General features: G+C 43.2%; 8 non-coding genes across 8 annotated transcripts; all 8 read right to left on the bottom strand.

Annotated features, from left to right (window-relative positions):
* Nucleotides 1-953: 953 nt before the first annotated feature.
* On the bottom strand, nt 954-1,150 carry LOC141236730 (U2 spliceosomal RNA). Its single transcript, XR_012302377.1, has one exon. It is a non-coding gene; the product is annotated as a U2 spliceosomal RNA (small nuclear RNA).
* Nucleotides 1,151-3,984: 2,834 nt separating this feature from the next.
* Nucleotides 3,985-4,175, bottom strand: LOC141236682 (U2 spliceosomal RNA). The gene has a single exon (XR_012302332.1). It is a non-coding gene; the product is annotated as a U2 spliceosomal RNA (small nuclear RNA).
* A 1,115-nt stretch (nt 4,176-5,290) lies between these two features.
* On the bottom strand, nt 5,291-5,481 carry LOC141236434 (U2 spliceosomal RNA). Its single transcript, XR_012302086.1, has one exon. It is a non-coding gene; the product is annotated as a U2 spliceosomal RNA (small nuclear RNA).
* Nucleotides 5,482-6,596: 1,115 nt separating this feature from the next.
* LOC141236433 (U2 spliceosomal RNA) lies at nt 6,597-6,787 on the bottom strand. Its single transcript, XR_012302085.1, has one exon. It is a non-coding gene; the product is annotated as a U2 spliceosomal RNA (small nuclear RNA).
* A 1,115-nt stretch (nt 6,788-7,902) lies between these two features.
* LOC141236432 (U2 spliceosomal RNA) lies at nt 7,903-8,093 on the bottom strand. Its single transcript, XR_012302084.1, has one exon. It is a non-coding gene; the product is annotated as a U2 spliceosomal RNA (small nuclear RNA).
* Nucleotides 8,094-9,208: 1,115 nt separating this feature from the next.
* On the bottom strand, nt 9,209-9,405 carry LOC141236729 (U2 spliceosomal RNA). Its single transcript, XR_012302376.1, has one exon. It is a non-coding gene; the product is annotated as a U2 spliceosomal RNA (small nuclear RNA).
* A 2,837-nt stretch (nt 9,406-12,242) lies between these two features.
* Nucleotides 12,243-12,439, bottom strand: LOC141236728 (U2 spliceosomal RNA). Its single transcript, XR_012302375.1, has one exon. It is a non-coding gene; the product is annotated as a U2 spliceosomal RNA (small nuclear RNA).
* Nucleotides 12,440-15,276: 2,837 nt separating this feature from the next.
* On the bottom strand, nt 15,277-15,467 carry LOC141236681 (U2 spliceosomal RNA). The gene has a single exon (XR_012302331.1). It is a non-coding gene; the product is annotated as a U2 spliceosomal RNA (small nuclear RNA).
* Between the last annotated feature and the right edge of the window lie 275 nt (nt 15,468-15,742).

The raw sequence follows: 15,742 nt of genomic DNA, 5'->3' as shown, positions 1-15,742 counted from the left end.
GATCTGCATAACTCCACCTCTTTAAACACAGCACCTTCACCCCCTGCTGTTCCCACCCGCCTCAACACCGTTGGAAGGGAGGAGAACCAATTAAGGCGGGGGGTGGGGTGGAACGAGCAGCTGTCTACCCTTAGCAGGAGGGCTCCTGATTACATACCTCTCCTGCTGCTGCTGCTGCTGGCTGTCCAGCAGCAGACTGAAGGTGGCTGCTGCTGTGCACAGGTATATAAAGGCTCAGAGCCTATTATGACACGCGCAGCCAGCGTTCCATTGCCACATTCCATCTACTGCAGGCAGGATACCTGGCTGGCTGAATGTCGCTGAGAAGCTCACAGAGACCGCCATAAGCAACAGTTTAACAGAATGCCACAGACTAATCAACCAAACTTTTTGGGTTGGGTTCTCTTTTATAGTCTGCAGGCATTAAATGAAAGAAGTCAGTGTTCCAGCAGAAGGAGACAACGTTTCAGAAAAGGCATTGTAGCAAACCAAAAAAGAAATTTTAAGCGCAGCAGAGTAACCAGCGCACATACCTGTTAGCTCAGGTGAGTTTAAAAGGCTGCTGTTGATAACAAGGGCATTTGCTAAATAGATGGTGTGTGTGCAACAATATACTGAAAGGTCAATTATATTGTGCAGCTTATCTCACCACCTGTAGTTATTTAGGTGAAAGCTCCAAAATGCTTGCCTAATATGTCTGTTTATCCAAAAGGAAGTAAAAAGGGAGAGCTAGAAAGATAGCATTGCATCACATTACATGGCAATGCAATGCACAGTTGCTGAAGTTGAACCAAAATGAGCTTGTAATCTGGCTTCTGCAACTTTGAACATGAAAAATCCAATGAGGAGAAGAAAAGCAAAGCCAAAGAGTCCATCCCAAAATCCGACAAACAAGCAAAATGAACAAAAAACATTGAATTCAATTCTTTCTGATTTTAGAAACTGCATTAAAGAAGGGGTGCACCGGTCCTGGAGATACTGCAATACCAGGTCAATGCGTGGAGTGGACAGAGCAAGCTCTTTTTCCATCTCCCTGTTCTAAAAATCCATTTAATATATGGTCCCCAGATAGGGGACGTATCAGATATTAAACTGATAAGAACAGATTTTTTTTTTTTTTTTTTTTAAACCTATTCAGGTTAAAATTAAAGTCCACTCCACAGTCCTCTTCTCCCCAAAGGGAGACAAGACGTGGACTCCAACTTAAATCATCATCAGGTTTTGGTACTTTTAATGTCAGAAAAAAAAATTACAAAAATACAACAATACTTACAAAGAAAGAAATGTTTCAGAACCTGAATGGATACCAAAAAAATAAAAATTAAATTATAACTGTATTAACAACAGTAATAACATCAAGTAAAATACTTGTAACCATTATCAAAAGCATGAACCCCAACCCAACTCAGAACCTTAAGGGACAAATCTTCAACCCTTGATGCTGAAAAAACTTGTTTCGATACACCATCTGGTATTCTATATTTCACACAAAAAACATTTTTATCTCTTATTAGTTCTTTCCTAACATTCTCTATAAGATAGTCCAAACGTTTCTCATCATACAACTTACGGTACAACCGGTTAAAATATTCTGCATTCTTTATAAACATAGGTTGTTGAAAAACAACTATATTTTCTTCCATTGCCACCTCCACTTCCTGTTCCTTTCTCTTTTCTTGCTTTTTAACCTTACCACGGCCAGTTCCCTGACTTACACCTCCCATTTCACTCTCTACCCTATCCCCCCAATCTACTCTTGTTTTCTCCATCTCCCTCTGCACTCCTACAGGTTTGCTTTCTTTTCCCTTTACCACCAACACCTTTTCTACACTTTCCTCCTTTCTCTCTACCAAAACCTTTTTAACCACTACCTCCTTCTCTTTATTTCTTTTCCTCTTTGGGCAATTCTTAAAAACATGCGTATCTTCCTGACACAAGTTGCACTTCCTCCGATCTTTACAATCCTTTGACTCATGATCACCTTTTTTGCAAAAACCACATACACCACCCGAACAATTTTCCTTTCCATGCCCGTATTGACGACAAACTCGACAAAAAGTGGGTATACCACTGAAAAAAATATCACCATTTATATTACCCAACTTAAACCTAGCTGGGGGAAGCAACACAGTCCCCTGCTCATCTTCTTTGAAACGGACCAAAAATTTCCACTTCGAAGTCCAAAAACCAAATTCATTATAAATCTTCCCTTTTGGTGTTACTGACAAACAAAAAAACTCCAAAAATGTAAGAACATCCTCTTCGTCCACCAATGGAGAGTACATTTTAACAATGATCCATTTATCTCTAACGGGGAAGTGTGGCATTACACTTATCCCCTCCATTCTTTTATCCTGGCTTGCAGTCATTTTCCTTAGATATCCTTCAAAAAAAACTTTGTCAACAAAAACTATATCATAAACACCCCTCCTGGGGTAGTCCATTATCGCCAACACTTCTGTCTTCAAACCAAAAAGATCCACAAGAACTTGACTCATCACATACCTAAAATCCTTTTGATCTCGAAAGTTCTCCTGAACAACCAAACGAATAGAATTCTGCACCTTAGCGAATTCAGGCACATGATCTTCCTCTCCTTCATGTGATGCTGCAGACATCTTCTTCACAAACAGGTTCTCCTCTTCTCAATAGAAACCTTCAACACCGAAGTGCCAGGTAGATGATCGCCTCCCGTTGCCCGGGGACTAATCCGACTCCCTAATAGCAGCAGGGAGGTGAAGCCCTGCTGAAAAACAGAGCGATCCCCCCAGGCCAAGGAGCCGGGTACCCCGAGCACCTCTCAGCCAAGACCAAGGCAGCAGCCGCTAGATCACTGCACTTGATCTTAGCCAAAAGGCCGAGAAGCGATAACCAGAATTGGTTTCAAACTACGGAGCCACCCAAGGATCCTGAAAAGTCCATTTGTGGAGATGAGCTCCTGGACTCCCGTTAAGAAGACATGTTGTCAACCTCTAGATCCCTTACATGCCTGCACTTTTCGGCTTGCTGCTGCTGCAATCCACGCGTTTTAGATCTGCATAACTCCACCTCTTTAAACACAGCACCTTCACCCCCTGCTGTTCCCACCCGCCTCAACACCGTTGGAAGGGAGGAGAACCAATTAAGGCGGGGGGTGGGGTGGAACGAGCAGCTGTCTACCCTTAGCAGGAGGGCTCCTGATTACATACCTCTCCTGCTGCTGCTGCTGCTGGCTGTCCAGCAGCAGACTGAAGGTGGCTGCTGCTGTGCACAGGTATATAAAGGCTCAGAGCCTATTATGACACGCGCAGCCAGCGTTCCATTGCCACATTCCATCTACTGCAGGCAGGATACCTGGCTGGCTGAATGTCGCTGAGAAGCTCACAGAGACCGCCATAAGCAACAGTTTAACAGAATGCCACAGACTAATCAACCAAACTTTTTGGGTTGGGTTCTCTTTTATAGTCTGCAGGCATTAAATGAAAGAAGTCAGTGTTCCAGCAGAAGGAGACAACGTTTCAGAAAAGGCATTGTAGCAAACCAAAAAAGAAATTTTAAGCGCAGCAGAGTAACCAGCGCACATACCTGTTAGCTCAGGTGAGTTTAAAAGGCTGCTGTTGATAACAAGGGCATTTGCTAAATAGATGGTGTGTGTGCAACAATATACTGAAAGGTCAATTATATTGTGCAGCTTATCTCACCACCTGTAGTTATTTAGGTGAAAGCTCCAAAATGCTTGCCTAATATGTCTGTTTATCCAAAAGGAAGTAAAAAGGGAGAGCTAGAAAGATAGCATTGCATCACATTACATGGCAATGCAATGCACAGTTGCTGAAGTTGAACCAAAATGAGCTTGTAATCTGGCTTCTGCAACTTTGAACATGAAAAATCCAATGAGGAGAAGAAAAGCAAAGCCAAAGAGTCCATCCCAAAATCCGACAAACAAGCAAAATGAACAAAAAACATTGAATTCAATTCTTTCTGATTTTAGAAACTGCATTAAAGAAGGGGTGCACCGGTCCTGGAGATACTGCAATACCAGGTCAATGCGTGGAGTGGACAGAGCAAGCTCTTTTTCCATCTCCCTGTTCTAAAAATCCATTTAATATATGGTCCCCAGATAGGGGACGTATCAGATATTAAACTGATAAGAACAGATACTACACTTGATCTTAGCGAAAAGGCCGAGAAGCGATAACCAGAATTGGTTTCAAACTACGGAGCCACCCAAGGATCCTGAAAAGTCCATTTGTGGAGATGAGCTCCTGGACTCCCGTTAAGAAGACATGTTGTCAACCTCTAGATCCCTTACATGCCTGCACTTTTCGGCTTGCTGCTGCTGCAATCCACGCGTTTTAGATCTGCATAACTCCACCTCTTTAAACACAGCACCTTCACCCCCTGCTGTTCCCACCCGCCTCAACACCGTTGGAAGGGAGGAGAACCAATTAAGGCGGGGGGTGGGGTGGAACGAGCAGCTGTCTACCCTTAGCAGGAGGGCTCCTGATTACATACCTCTCCTGCTGCTGCTGCTGCTGGCTGTCCAGCAGCAGACTGAAGGTGGCTGCTGCTGTGCACAGGTATATAAAGGCTCAGAGCCTATTATGACACGCGCAGCCAGCGTTCCATTGCCACATTCCATCTACTGCAGGCAGGATACCTGGCTGGCTGAATGTCGCTGAGAAGCTCACAGAGACCGCCATAAGCAACAGTTTAACAGAATGCCACAGACTAATCAACCAAACTTTTTGGGTTGGGTTCTCTTTTATAGTCTGCAGGCATTAAATGAAAGAAGTCAGTGTTCCAGCAGAAGGAGACAACGTTTCAGAAAAGGCATTGTAGCAAACCAAAAAAGAAATTTTAAGCGCAGCAGAGTAACCAGCGCACATACCTGTTAGCTCAGGTGAGTTTAAAAGGCTGCTGTTGATAACAAGGGCATTTGCTAAATAGATGGTGTGTGTGCAACAATATACTGAAAGGTCAATTATATTGTGCAGCTTATCTCACCACCTGTAGTTATTTAGGTGAAAGCTCCAAAATGCTTGCCTAATATGTCTGTTTATCCAAAAGGAAGTAAAAAGGGAGAGCTAGAAAGATAGCATTGCATCACATTACATGGCAATGCAATGCACAGTTGCTGAAGTTGAACCAAAATGAGCTTGTAATCTGGCTTCTGCAACTTTGAACATGAAAAATCCAATGAGGAGAAGAAAAGCAAAGCCAAAGAGTCCATCCCAAAATCCGACAAACAAGCAAAATGAACAAAAAACATTGAATTCAATTCTTTCTGATTTTAGAAACTGCATTAAAGAAGGGGTGCACCGGTCCTGGAGATACTGCAATACCAGGTCAATGCGTGGAGTGGACAGAGCAAGCTCTTTTTCCATCTCCCTGTTCTAAAAATCCATTTAATATATGGTCCCCAGATAGGGGACGTATCAGATATTAAACTGATAAGAACAGATACTACACTTGATCTTAGCCAAAAGGCCGAGAAGCGATAACCAGAATTGGTTTCAAACTACGGAGCCACCCAAGGATCCTGAAAAGTCCATTTGTGGAGATGAGCTCCTGGACTCCCGTTAAGAAGACATGTTGTCAACCTCTAGATCCCTTACATGCCTGCACTTTTCGGCTTGCTGCTGCTGCAATCCACGCGTTTTAGATCTGCATAACTCCACCTCTTTAAACACAGCACCTTCACCCCCTGCTGTTCCCACCCGCCTCAACACCGTTGGAAGGGAGGAGAACCAATTAAGGCGGGGGGTGGGGTGGAACGAGCAGCTGTCTACCCTTAGCAGGAGGGCTCCTGATTACATACCTCTCCTGCTGCTGCTGCTGCTGGCTGTCCAGCAGCAGACTGAAGGTGGCTGCTGCTGTGCACAGGTATATAAAGGCTCAGAGCCTATTATGACACGCGCAGCCAGCGTTCCATTGCCACATTCCATCTACTGCAGGCAGGATACCTGGCTGGCTGAATGTCGCTGAGAAGCTCACAGAGACCGCCATAAGCAACAGTTTAACAGAATGCCACAGACTAATCAACCAAACTTTTTGGGTTGGGTTCTCTTTTATAGTCTGCAGGCATTAAATGAAAGAAGTCAGTGTTCCAGCAGAAGGAGACAACGTTTCAGAAAAGGCATTGTAGCAAACCAAAAAAGAAATTTTAAGCGCAGCAGAGTAACCAGCGCACATACCTGTTAGCTCAGGTGAGTTTAAAAGGCTGCTGTTGATAACAAGGGCATTTGCTAAATAGATGGTGTGTGTGCAACAATATACTGAAAGGTCAATTATATTGTGCAGCTTATCTCACCACCTGTAGTTATTTAGGTGAAAGCTCCAAAATGCTTGCCTAATATGTCTGTTTATCCAAAAGGAAGTAAAAAGGGAGAGCTAGAAAGATAGCATTGCATCACATTACATGGCAATGCAATGCACAGTTGCTGAAGTTGAACCAAAATGAGCTTGTAATCTGGCTTCTGCAACTTTGAACATGAAAAATCCAATGAGGAGAAGAAAAGCAAAGCCAAAGAGTCCATCCCAAAATCCGACAAACAAGCAAAATGAACAAAAAACATTGAATTCAATTCTTTCTGATTTTAGAAACTGCATTAAAGAAGGGGTGCACCGGTCCTGGAGATACTGCAATACCAGGTCAATGCGTGGAGTGGACAGAGCAAGCTCTTTTTCCATCTCCCTGTTCTAAAAATCCATTTAATATATGGTCCCCAGATAGGGGACGTATCAGATATTAAACTGATAAGAACAGATACTACACTTGATCTTAGCCAAAAGGCCGAGAAGCGATAACCAGAATTGGTTTCAAACTACGGAGCCACCCAAGGATCCTGAAAAGTCCATTTGTGGAGATGAGCTCCTGGACTCCCGTTAAGAAGACATGTTGTCAACCTCTAGATCCCTTACATGCCTGCACTTTTCGGCTTGCTGCTGCTGCAATCCACGCGTTTTAGATCTGCATAACTCCACCTCTTTAAACACAGCACCTTCACCCCCTGCTGTTCCCACCCGCCTCAACACCGTTGGAAGGGAGGAGAACCAATTAAGGCGGGGGGTGGGGTGGAACGAGCAGCTGTCTACCCTTAGCAGGAGGGCTCCTGATTACATACCTCTCCTGCTGCTGCTGCTGCTGGCTGTCCAGCAGCAGACTGAAGGTGGCTGCTGCTGTGCACAGGTATATAAAGGCTCAGAGCCTATTATGACACGCGCAGCCAGCGTTCCATTGCCACATTCCATCTACTGCAGGCAGGATACCTGGCTGGCTGAATGTCGCTGAGAAGCTCACAGAGACCGCCATAAGCAACAGTTTAACAGAATGCCACAGACTAATCAACCAAACTTTTTGGGTTGGGTTCTCTTTTATAGTCTGCAGGCATTAAATGAAAGAAGTCAGTGTTCCAGCAGAAGGAGACAACGTTTCAGAAAAGGCATTGTAGCAAACCAAAAAAGAAATTTTAAGCGCAGCAGAGTAACCAGCGCACATACCTGTTAGCTCAGGTGAGTTTAAAAGGCTGCTGTTGATAACAAGGGCATTTGCTAAATAGATGGTGTGTGTGCAACAATATACTGAAAGGTCAATTATATTGTGCAGCTTATCTCACCACCTGTAGTTATTTAGGTGAAAGCTCCAAAATGCTTGCCTAATATGTCTGTTTATCCAAAAGGAAGTAAAAAGGGAGAGCTAGAAAGATAGCATTGCATCACATTACATGGCAATGCAATGCACAGTTGCTGAAGTTGAACCAAAATGAGCTTGTAATCTGGCTTCTGCAACTTTGAACATGAAAAATCCAATGAGGAGAAGAAAAGCAAAGCCAAAGAGTCCATCCCAAAATCCGACAAACAAGCAAAATGAACAAAAAACATTGAATTCAATTCTTTCTGATTTTAGAAACTGCATTAAAGAAGGGGTGCACCGGTCCTGGAGATACTGCAATACCAGGTCAATGCGTGGAGTGGACAGAGCAAGCTCTTTTTCCATCTCCCTGTTCTAAAAATCCATTTAATATATGGTCCCCAGATAGGGGACGTATCAGATATTAAACTGATAAGAACAGATACTACACTTGATCTTAGCCAAAAGGCCGAGAAGCGATAACCAGAATTGGTTTCAAACTACGGAGCCACCCAAGGATCCTGAAAAGTCCATTTGTGGAGATGAGCTCCTGGACTCCCGTTAAGAAGACATGTTGTCAACCTCTAGATCCCTTACATGCCTGCACTTTTCGGCTTGCTGCTGCTGCAATCCACGCGTTTTAGATCTGCATAACTCCACCTCTTTAAACACAGCACCTTCACCCCCTGCTGTTCCCACCCGCCTCAACACCGTTGGAAGGGAGGAGAACCAATTAAGGCGGGGGGTGGGGTGGAACGAGCAGCTGTCTACCCTTAGCAGGAGGGCTCCTGATTACATACCTCTCCTGCTGCTGCTGCTGCTGGCTGTCCAGCAGCAGACTGAAGGTGGCTGCTGCTGTGCACAGGTATATAAAGGCTCAGAGCCTATTATGACACGCGCAGCCAGCGTTCCATTGCCACATTCCATCTACTGCAGGCAGGATACCTGGCTGGCTGAATGTCGCTGAGAAGCTCACAGAGACCGCCATAAGCAACAGTTTAACAGAATGCCACAGACTAATCAACCAAACTTTTTGGGTTGGGTTCTCTTTTATAGTCTGCAGGCATTAAATGAAAGAAGTCAGTGTTCCAGCAGAAGGAGACAACGTTTCAGAAAAGGCATTGTAGCAAACCAAAAAAGAAATTTTAAGCGCAGCAGAGTAACCAGCGCACATACCTGTTAGCTCAGGTGAGTTTAAAAGGCTGCTGTTGATAACAAGGGCATTTGCTAAATAGATGGTGTGTGTGCAACAATATACTGAAAGGTCAATTATATTGTGCAGCTTATCTCACCACCTGTAGTTATTTAGGTGAAAGCTCCAAAATGCTTGCCTAATATGTCTGTTTATCCAAAAGGAAGTAAAAAGGGAGAGCTAGAAAGATAGCATTGCATCACATTACATGGCAATGCAATGCACAGTTGCTGAAGTTGAACCAAAATGAGCTTGTAATCTGGCTTCTGCAACTTTGAACATGAAAAATCCAATGAGGAGAAGAAAAGCAAAGCCAAAGAGTCCATCCCAAAATCCGACAAACAAGCAAAATGAACAAAAAACATTGAATTCAATTCTTTCTGATTTTAGAAACTGCATTAAAGAAGGGGTGCACCGGTCCTGGAGATACTGCAATACCAGGTCAATGCGTGGAGTGGACAGAGCAAGCTCTTTTTCCATCTCCCTGTTCTAAAAATCCATTTAATATATGGTCCCCAGATAGGGGACGTATCAGATATTAAACTGATAAGAACAGATTTTTTTTTTTTTTTTTTTTAAACCTATTCAGGTTAAAATTAAAGTCCACTCCACAGTCCTCTTCTCCCCAAAGGGAGACAAGACGTGGACTCCAACTTAAATCATCATCAGGTTTTGGTACTTTTAATGTCAGAAAAAAAAATTACAAAAATACAACAATACTTACAAAGAAAGAAATGTTTCAGAACCTGAATGGATACCAAAAAAATAAAAATTAAATTATAACTGTATTAACAACAGTAATTACATCAAGTAAAATACTTGTAACCATTATCAAAAGCATGAACCCCAACCCAACTCAGAACCTTAAGGGACAAATCTTCAACCCTTGATGCTGAAAAAACTTGTTTCGATACACCATCTGGTATTCTATATTTCACACAAAAAACATTTTTATCTCTTATTAGTTCTTTCCTAACATTCTCTATAAGATAGTCCAAACGTTTCTCATCATACAACTTACGGTACAACCGGTTAAAATATTCTGCATTCTTTATAAACATAGGTTGTTGAAAAACAACTATATTTTCTTCCATTGCCACCTCCACTTCCTGTTCCTTTCTCTTTTCTTGCTTTTTAACCTTACCACGGCCAGTTCCCTGACTTACACCTCCCATTTCACTCTCTACCCTATCCCCCCAATCTACTCTTGTTTTCTCCATCTCCCTCTGCACTCCTACAGGTTTGCTTTCTTTTCCCTTTACCACCAACACCTTTTCTACACTTTCCTCCTTTCTCTCTACCAAAACCTTTTTAACCACTACCTCCTTCTCTTTATTTCTTTTCCTCTTTGGGCAATTCTTAAAAACATGCGTATCTTCCTGACACAAGTTGCACTTCCTCCGATCTTTACAATCCTTTGACTCATGATCACCTTTTTTGCAAAAACCACATACACCACCCGAACAATTTTCCTTTCCATGCCCGTATTGACGACAAACTCGACAAAAAGTGGGTATACCACTGAAAAAAATATCACCATTTATATTACCCAACTTAAACCTAGCTGGGGGAAGCAACACAGTCCCCTGCTCATCTTCTTTGAAACGGACCAAAAATTTCCACTTCGAAGTCCAAAAACCAAATTCATTATAAATCTTCCCTTTTGGTGTTACTGACAAACAAAAAAACTCCAAAAATGTAAGAACATCCTCTTCGTCCACCAATGGAGAGTACATTTTAACAATGATCCATTTATCTCTAACGGGGAAGTGTGGCATTACACTTATCCCCTCCATTCTTTTATCCTGGCTTGCAGTCATTTTCCTTAGATATCCTTCAAAAAAAACTTTGTCAACAAAAACTATATCATAAACACCCCTCCTGGGGTAGTCCATTATCGCCAACACTTCTTCTGTCTTCAAACCAAAAAGATCCACAAGAACTTGACTCATCACATACCTAAAATCCTTTTGATCTCGAAAGTTCTCCTGAACAACCAAACGAATAGAATTCTGCACCTTAGCGAATTCAGGCACATGATCTTCCTCTCCTTCATGTGATGCTGCAGACATCTTCTTCACAAACAGGTTCTCCTCTTCTCAATAGAAACCTTCAACACCGAAGTGCCAGGTAGATGATCGCCTCCCGTTGCCCGGGGACTAATCCGACTCCCTAATAGCAGCAGGGAGGTGAAGCCCTGCTGAAAAACAGAGCGATCCCCCCAGGCCAAGGAGCCGGGTACCCCGAGCACCTCTCAGCCAAGACCAAGGCAGCAGCCGCTAGATCACTGCACTTGATCTTAGCCAAAAGGCCGAGAAGCGATAACCAGAATTGGTTTCAAACTACGGAGCCACCCAAGGATCCTGAAAAGTCCATTTGTGGAGATGAGCTCCTGGACTCCCGTTAAGAAGACATGTTGTCAACCTCTAGATCCCTTACATGCCTGCACTTTTCGGCTTGCTGCTGCTGCAATCCACGCGTTTTAGATCTGCATAACTCCACCTCTTTAAACACAGCACCTTCACCCCCTGCTGTTCCCACCCGCCTCAACACCGTTGGAAGGGAGGAGAACCAATTAAGGCGGGGGGTGGGGTGGAACGAGCAGCTGTCTACCCTTAGCAGGAGGGCTCCTGATTACATACCTCTCCTGCTGCTGCTGCTGCTGGCTGTCCAGCAGCAGACTGAAGGTGGCTGCTGCTGTGCACAGGTATATAAAGGCTCAGAGCCTATTATGACACGCGCAGCCAGCGTTCCATTGCCACATTCCATCTACTGCAGGCAGGATACCTGGCTGGCTGAATGTCGCTGAGAAGCTCACAGAGACCGCCATAAGCAACAGTTTAACAGAATGCCACAGACTAATCAACCAAACTTTTTGGGTTGGGTTCTCTTTTATAGTCTGCAGGCATTAAATGAAAGAAGTCAGTGTTCCAGCAGAAGGAGACAACGTTTCAGAAAAGGCATTGTAGCAAACCAAAAAAGAAATTTTAAGCGCAGCAGAGTAACCAGCGCACATACCTGTTAGCTCAGGTGAGTTTAAAAGGCTGCTGTTGATAACAAGGGCATTTGCTAAATAGATGGTGTGTGTGCAACAATATACTGAAAGGTCAATTATATTGTGCAGCTTATCTCACCACCTGTAGTTATTTAGGTGAAAGCTCCAAAATGCTTGCCTAATATGTCTGTTTATCCAAAAGGAAGTAAAAAGGGAGAGCTAGAAAGATAGCATTGCATCACATTACATGGCAATGCAATGCACAGTTGCTGAAGTTGAACCAAAATGAGCTTGTAATCTGGCTTCTGCAACTTTGAACATGAAAAATCCAATGAGGAGAAGAAAAGCAAAGCCAAAGAGTCCATCCCAAAATCCGACAAACAAGCAAAATGAACAAAAAACATTGAATTCAATTCTTTCTGATTTTAGAAACTGCATTAAAGAAGGGGTGCACCGGTCCTGGAGATACTGCAATACCAGGTCAATGCGTGGAGTGGACAGAGCAAGCTCTTTTTCCATCTCCCTGTTCTAAAAATCCATTTAATATATGGTCCCCAGATAGGGGACGTATCAGATATTAAACTGATAAGAACAGATTTTTTTTTTTTTTTTTTTTAAACCTATTCAGGTTAAAATTAAAGTCCACTCCACAGTCCTCTTCTCCCCAAAGGGAGACAAGACGTGGACTCCAACTTAAATCATCATCAGGTTTTGGTACTTTTAATGTCAGAAAAAAAAATTACAAAAATACAACAATACTTACAAAGAAAGAAATGTTTCAGAACCTGAATGGATACCAAAAAAATAAAAATTAAATTATAACTGTATTAACAACAGTAATAACATCAAGTAAAATACTTGTAACCATTATCAAAAGCATGAACCCCAACCCAACTCAGAACCTTAAGGGACAAATCTTCAACCCTTGATGCTGAAAAAACTTGTTTCGATACACCATCTGGTATTCTATATTTCACACAAAAAACATTTTTATCTCTTATTAGTTCTTTCCTAACATTCTCTATAAGATAGTCCAAACGTTTCTCATCATACAACTTACGGTACAACCGGTTAAAATATTCTGCATTCTTTATAAACATAGGTTGTTGAAAAACAACTATATTTTCTTCCATTGCCACCTCCACTTCCTGTTCCTTTCTCTTTTCTTGCTTTTTAACCTTACCACGGCCAGTTCCCTGACTTACACCTCCCATTTCACTCTCTACCCTATCCCCCCAATCTACTCTTGTTTTCTCCATCTCCCTCTGCACTCCTACAGGTTTGCTTTCTTTTCCCTTTACCACCAACACCTTTTCTACACTTTCCTCCTTTCTCTCTACCAAAACCTTTTTAACCACTACCTCCTTCTCTTTATTTCTTTTCCTCTTTGGGCAATTCTTAAAAACATGCGTATCTTCCTGACACAAGTTGCACTTCCTCCGATCTTTACAATCCTTTGACTCATGATCACCTTTTTTGCAAAAACCACATACACCACCCGAACAATTTTCCTTTCCATGCCCGTATTGACGACAAACTCGACAAAAAGTGGGTATACCACTGAAAAAAATATCACCATTTATATTACCCAACTTAAACCTAGCTGGGGGAAGCAACACAGTCCCCTGCTCATCTTCTTTGAAACGGACCAAAAATTTCCACTTCGAAGTCCAAAAACCAAATTCATTATAAATCTTCCCTTTTGGTGTTACTGACAAACAAAAAAACTCCAAAAATGTAAGAACATCCTCTTCGTCCACCAATGGAGAGTACATTTTAACAATGATCCATTTATCTCTAACGGGGAAGTGTGGCATTACACTTATCCCCTCCATTCTTTTATCCTGGCTTGCAGTCATTTTCCTTAGATATCCTTCAAAAAAAACTTTGTCAACAAAAACTATATCATAAACACCCCTCCTGGGGTAGTCCATTATCGCCAACACTTCTTCTGTCTTCAAACCAAAAAGATCCACAAGAACTTGACTCATCACATACCTAAAATCCTTTTGATCTCGAAAGTTCTCCTGAACAACCAAACGAATAGAATTCTGCACCTTAGCGAATTCAGGCACATGATCTTCCTCTCCTTCATGTGATGCTGCAGACATCTTCTTCACAAACAGGTTCTCCTCTTCTCAATAGAAACCTTCAACACCGAAGTGCCAGGTAGATGATCGCCTCCCGTTGCCCGGGGACTAATCCGACTCCCTAATAGCAGCAGGGAGGTGAAGCCCTGCTGAAAAACAGAGCGATCCCCCCAGGCCAAGGAGCCGGGTACCCCGAGCACCTCTCAGCCAAGACCAAGGCAGCAGCCGCTAGATCACTGCACTTGATCTTAGCCAAAAGGCCGAGAAGCGATAACCAGAATTGGTTTCAAACTACGGAGCCACCCAAGGATCCTGAAAAGTCCATTTGTGGAGATGAGCTCCTGGACTCCCGTTAAGAAGACATGTTGTCAACCTCTAGATCCCTTACATGCCTGCACTTTTCGGCTTGCTGCTGCTGCAATCCACGCGTTTTAGATCTGCATAACTCCACCTCTTTAAACACAGCACCTTCACCCCCTGCTGTTCCCACCCGCCTCAACACCGTTGGAAGGGAGGAGAACCAATTAAGGCGGGGGGTGGGGTGGAACGAGCAGCTGTCTACCCTTAGCAGGAGGGCTCCTGATTACATACCTCTCCTGCTGCTGCTGCTGCTGGCTGTCCAGCAGCAGACTGAAGGTGGCTGCTGCTGTGCACAGGTATATAAAGGCTCAGAGCCTATTATGACACGCGCAGCCAGCGTTCCATTGCCACATTCCATCTACTGCAGGCAGGATACCTGGCTGGCTGAATGTCGCTGAGAAGCTCACAGAGACCGCCATAAGCAACAGTTTAACAGAATGCCACAGACTAATCAACCAAACTTTTTGGGTTGGGTTCTCTTTTATAGTCTGCAGGCATTAAATGAAAGAAGTCAGTGTTCCAGCAGAAGGAGACAACGTTTCAGAAAAGGCATTGTAGCAAACCAAAAAAGAAATTTTAAGCGCAGCAGAGTAACCAGCGCACATACCTGTTAGCTCAGGTGAGTTTAAAAGGCTGCTGTTGATAACAAGGGCATTTGCTAAATAGATGGTGTGTGTGCAACAATATACTGAAAGGTCAATTATATTGTGCAGCTTATCTCACCACCTGTAGTTATTTAGGTGAAAGCTCCAAAATGCTTGCCTAATATGTCTGTTTATCCAAAAGGAAGTAAAAAGGGACAGCTAGAAAGATAGCATTGCATCACATTACATGGCAATGCAATGCACAGTTGCTGAAGTTGAACCAAAATGAGCTTGTAATCTGGCTTCTGCAACTTTGAACATGAAAAATCCAATGAGGAGAAGAAAAGCAAAGCCAAAGAGTCCATCCCAAAATCCGACAAACAAGCAAAATGAACAAAAAACATTGAATTCAATTCTTTCTGATTTTAGAAACTGCATTAAAGAAGGGGTGCACCGGTCCTGGAGATACTGCAATACCAGGTCAATGCGTGGAGTGGACAGAGCAAGCTCTTTTTCCATCTCCCTGTTCTAAAAATCCATTTAATATATGGTCCCCAGATAGGGGACGTATCAGATATTAAACTGATAAGAACAGATACTACACTTGATCTTAGCGAAAAGGCCGAGAAGCGATAACCAGAATTGGTTTCAAACTACGGAGCCACCCAAGGATCCTGAAAAGTCCATTTGTGGAGATGAGCTCCTGGACTCCCGTTAAGAAGACATGTTGTCAACCTCTAGATCCCTTACATGCCTGCACTTTTCGGCTTGCTGCTGCTGCAATCCACGCGTTTTAGATCTGCATAACTCCACCTCTTTAAACACAGCACCTTCACCCCCTGCTGTTCCCACCCGCCTCAACACCGTTGGAAGGGAGGAGAACCAATTAAGGCGGGGGGTGGGGTGGAA

This window comes from Phyllobates terribilis, unplaced genomic scaffold, assembly GCF_046119375.1.
Source record: "Phyllobates terribilis strain yellow unplaced genomic scaffold, ASM4611937v1 Scaffold_710__1_contigs__length_769263, whole genome shotgun sequence".
NCBI lineage: Eukaryota > Metazoa > Chordata > Amphibia > Anura > Dendrobatidae > Phyllobates > Phyllobates terribilis.
Note: the sequence above shows the minus strand (reverse complement) of the source record. Positions and strands in the feature narration are given on the sequence as shown.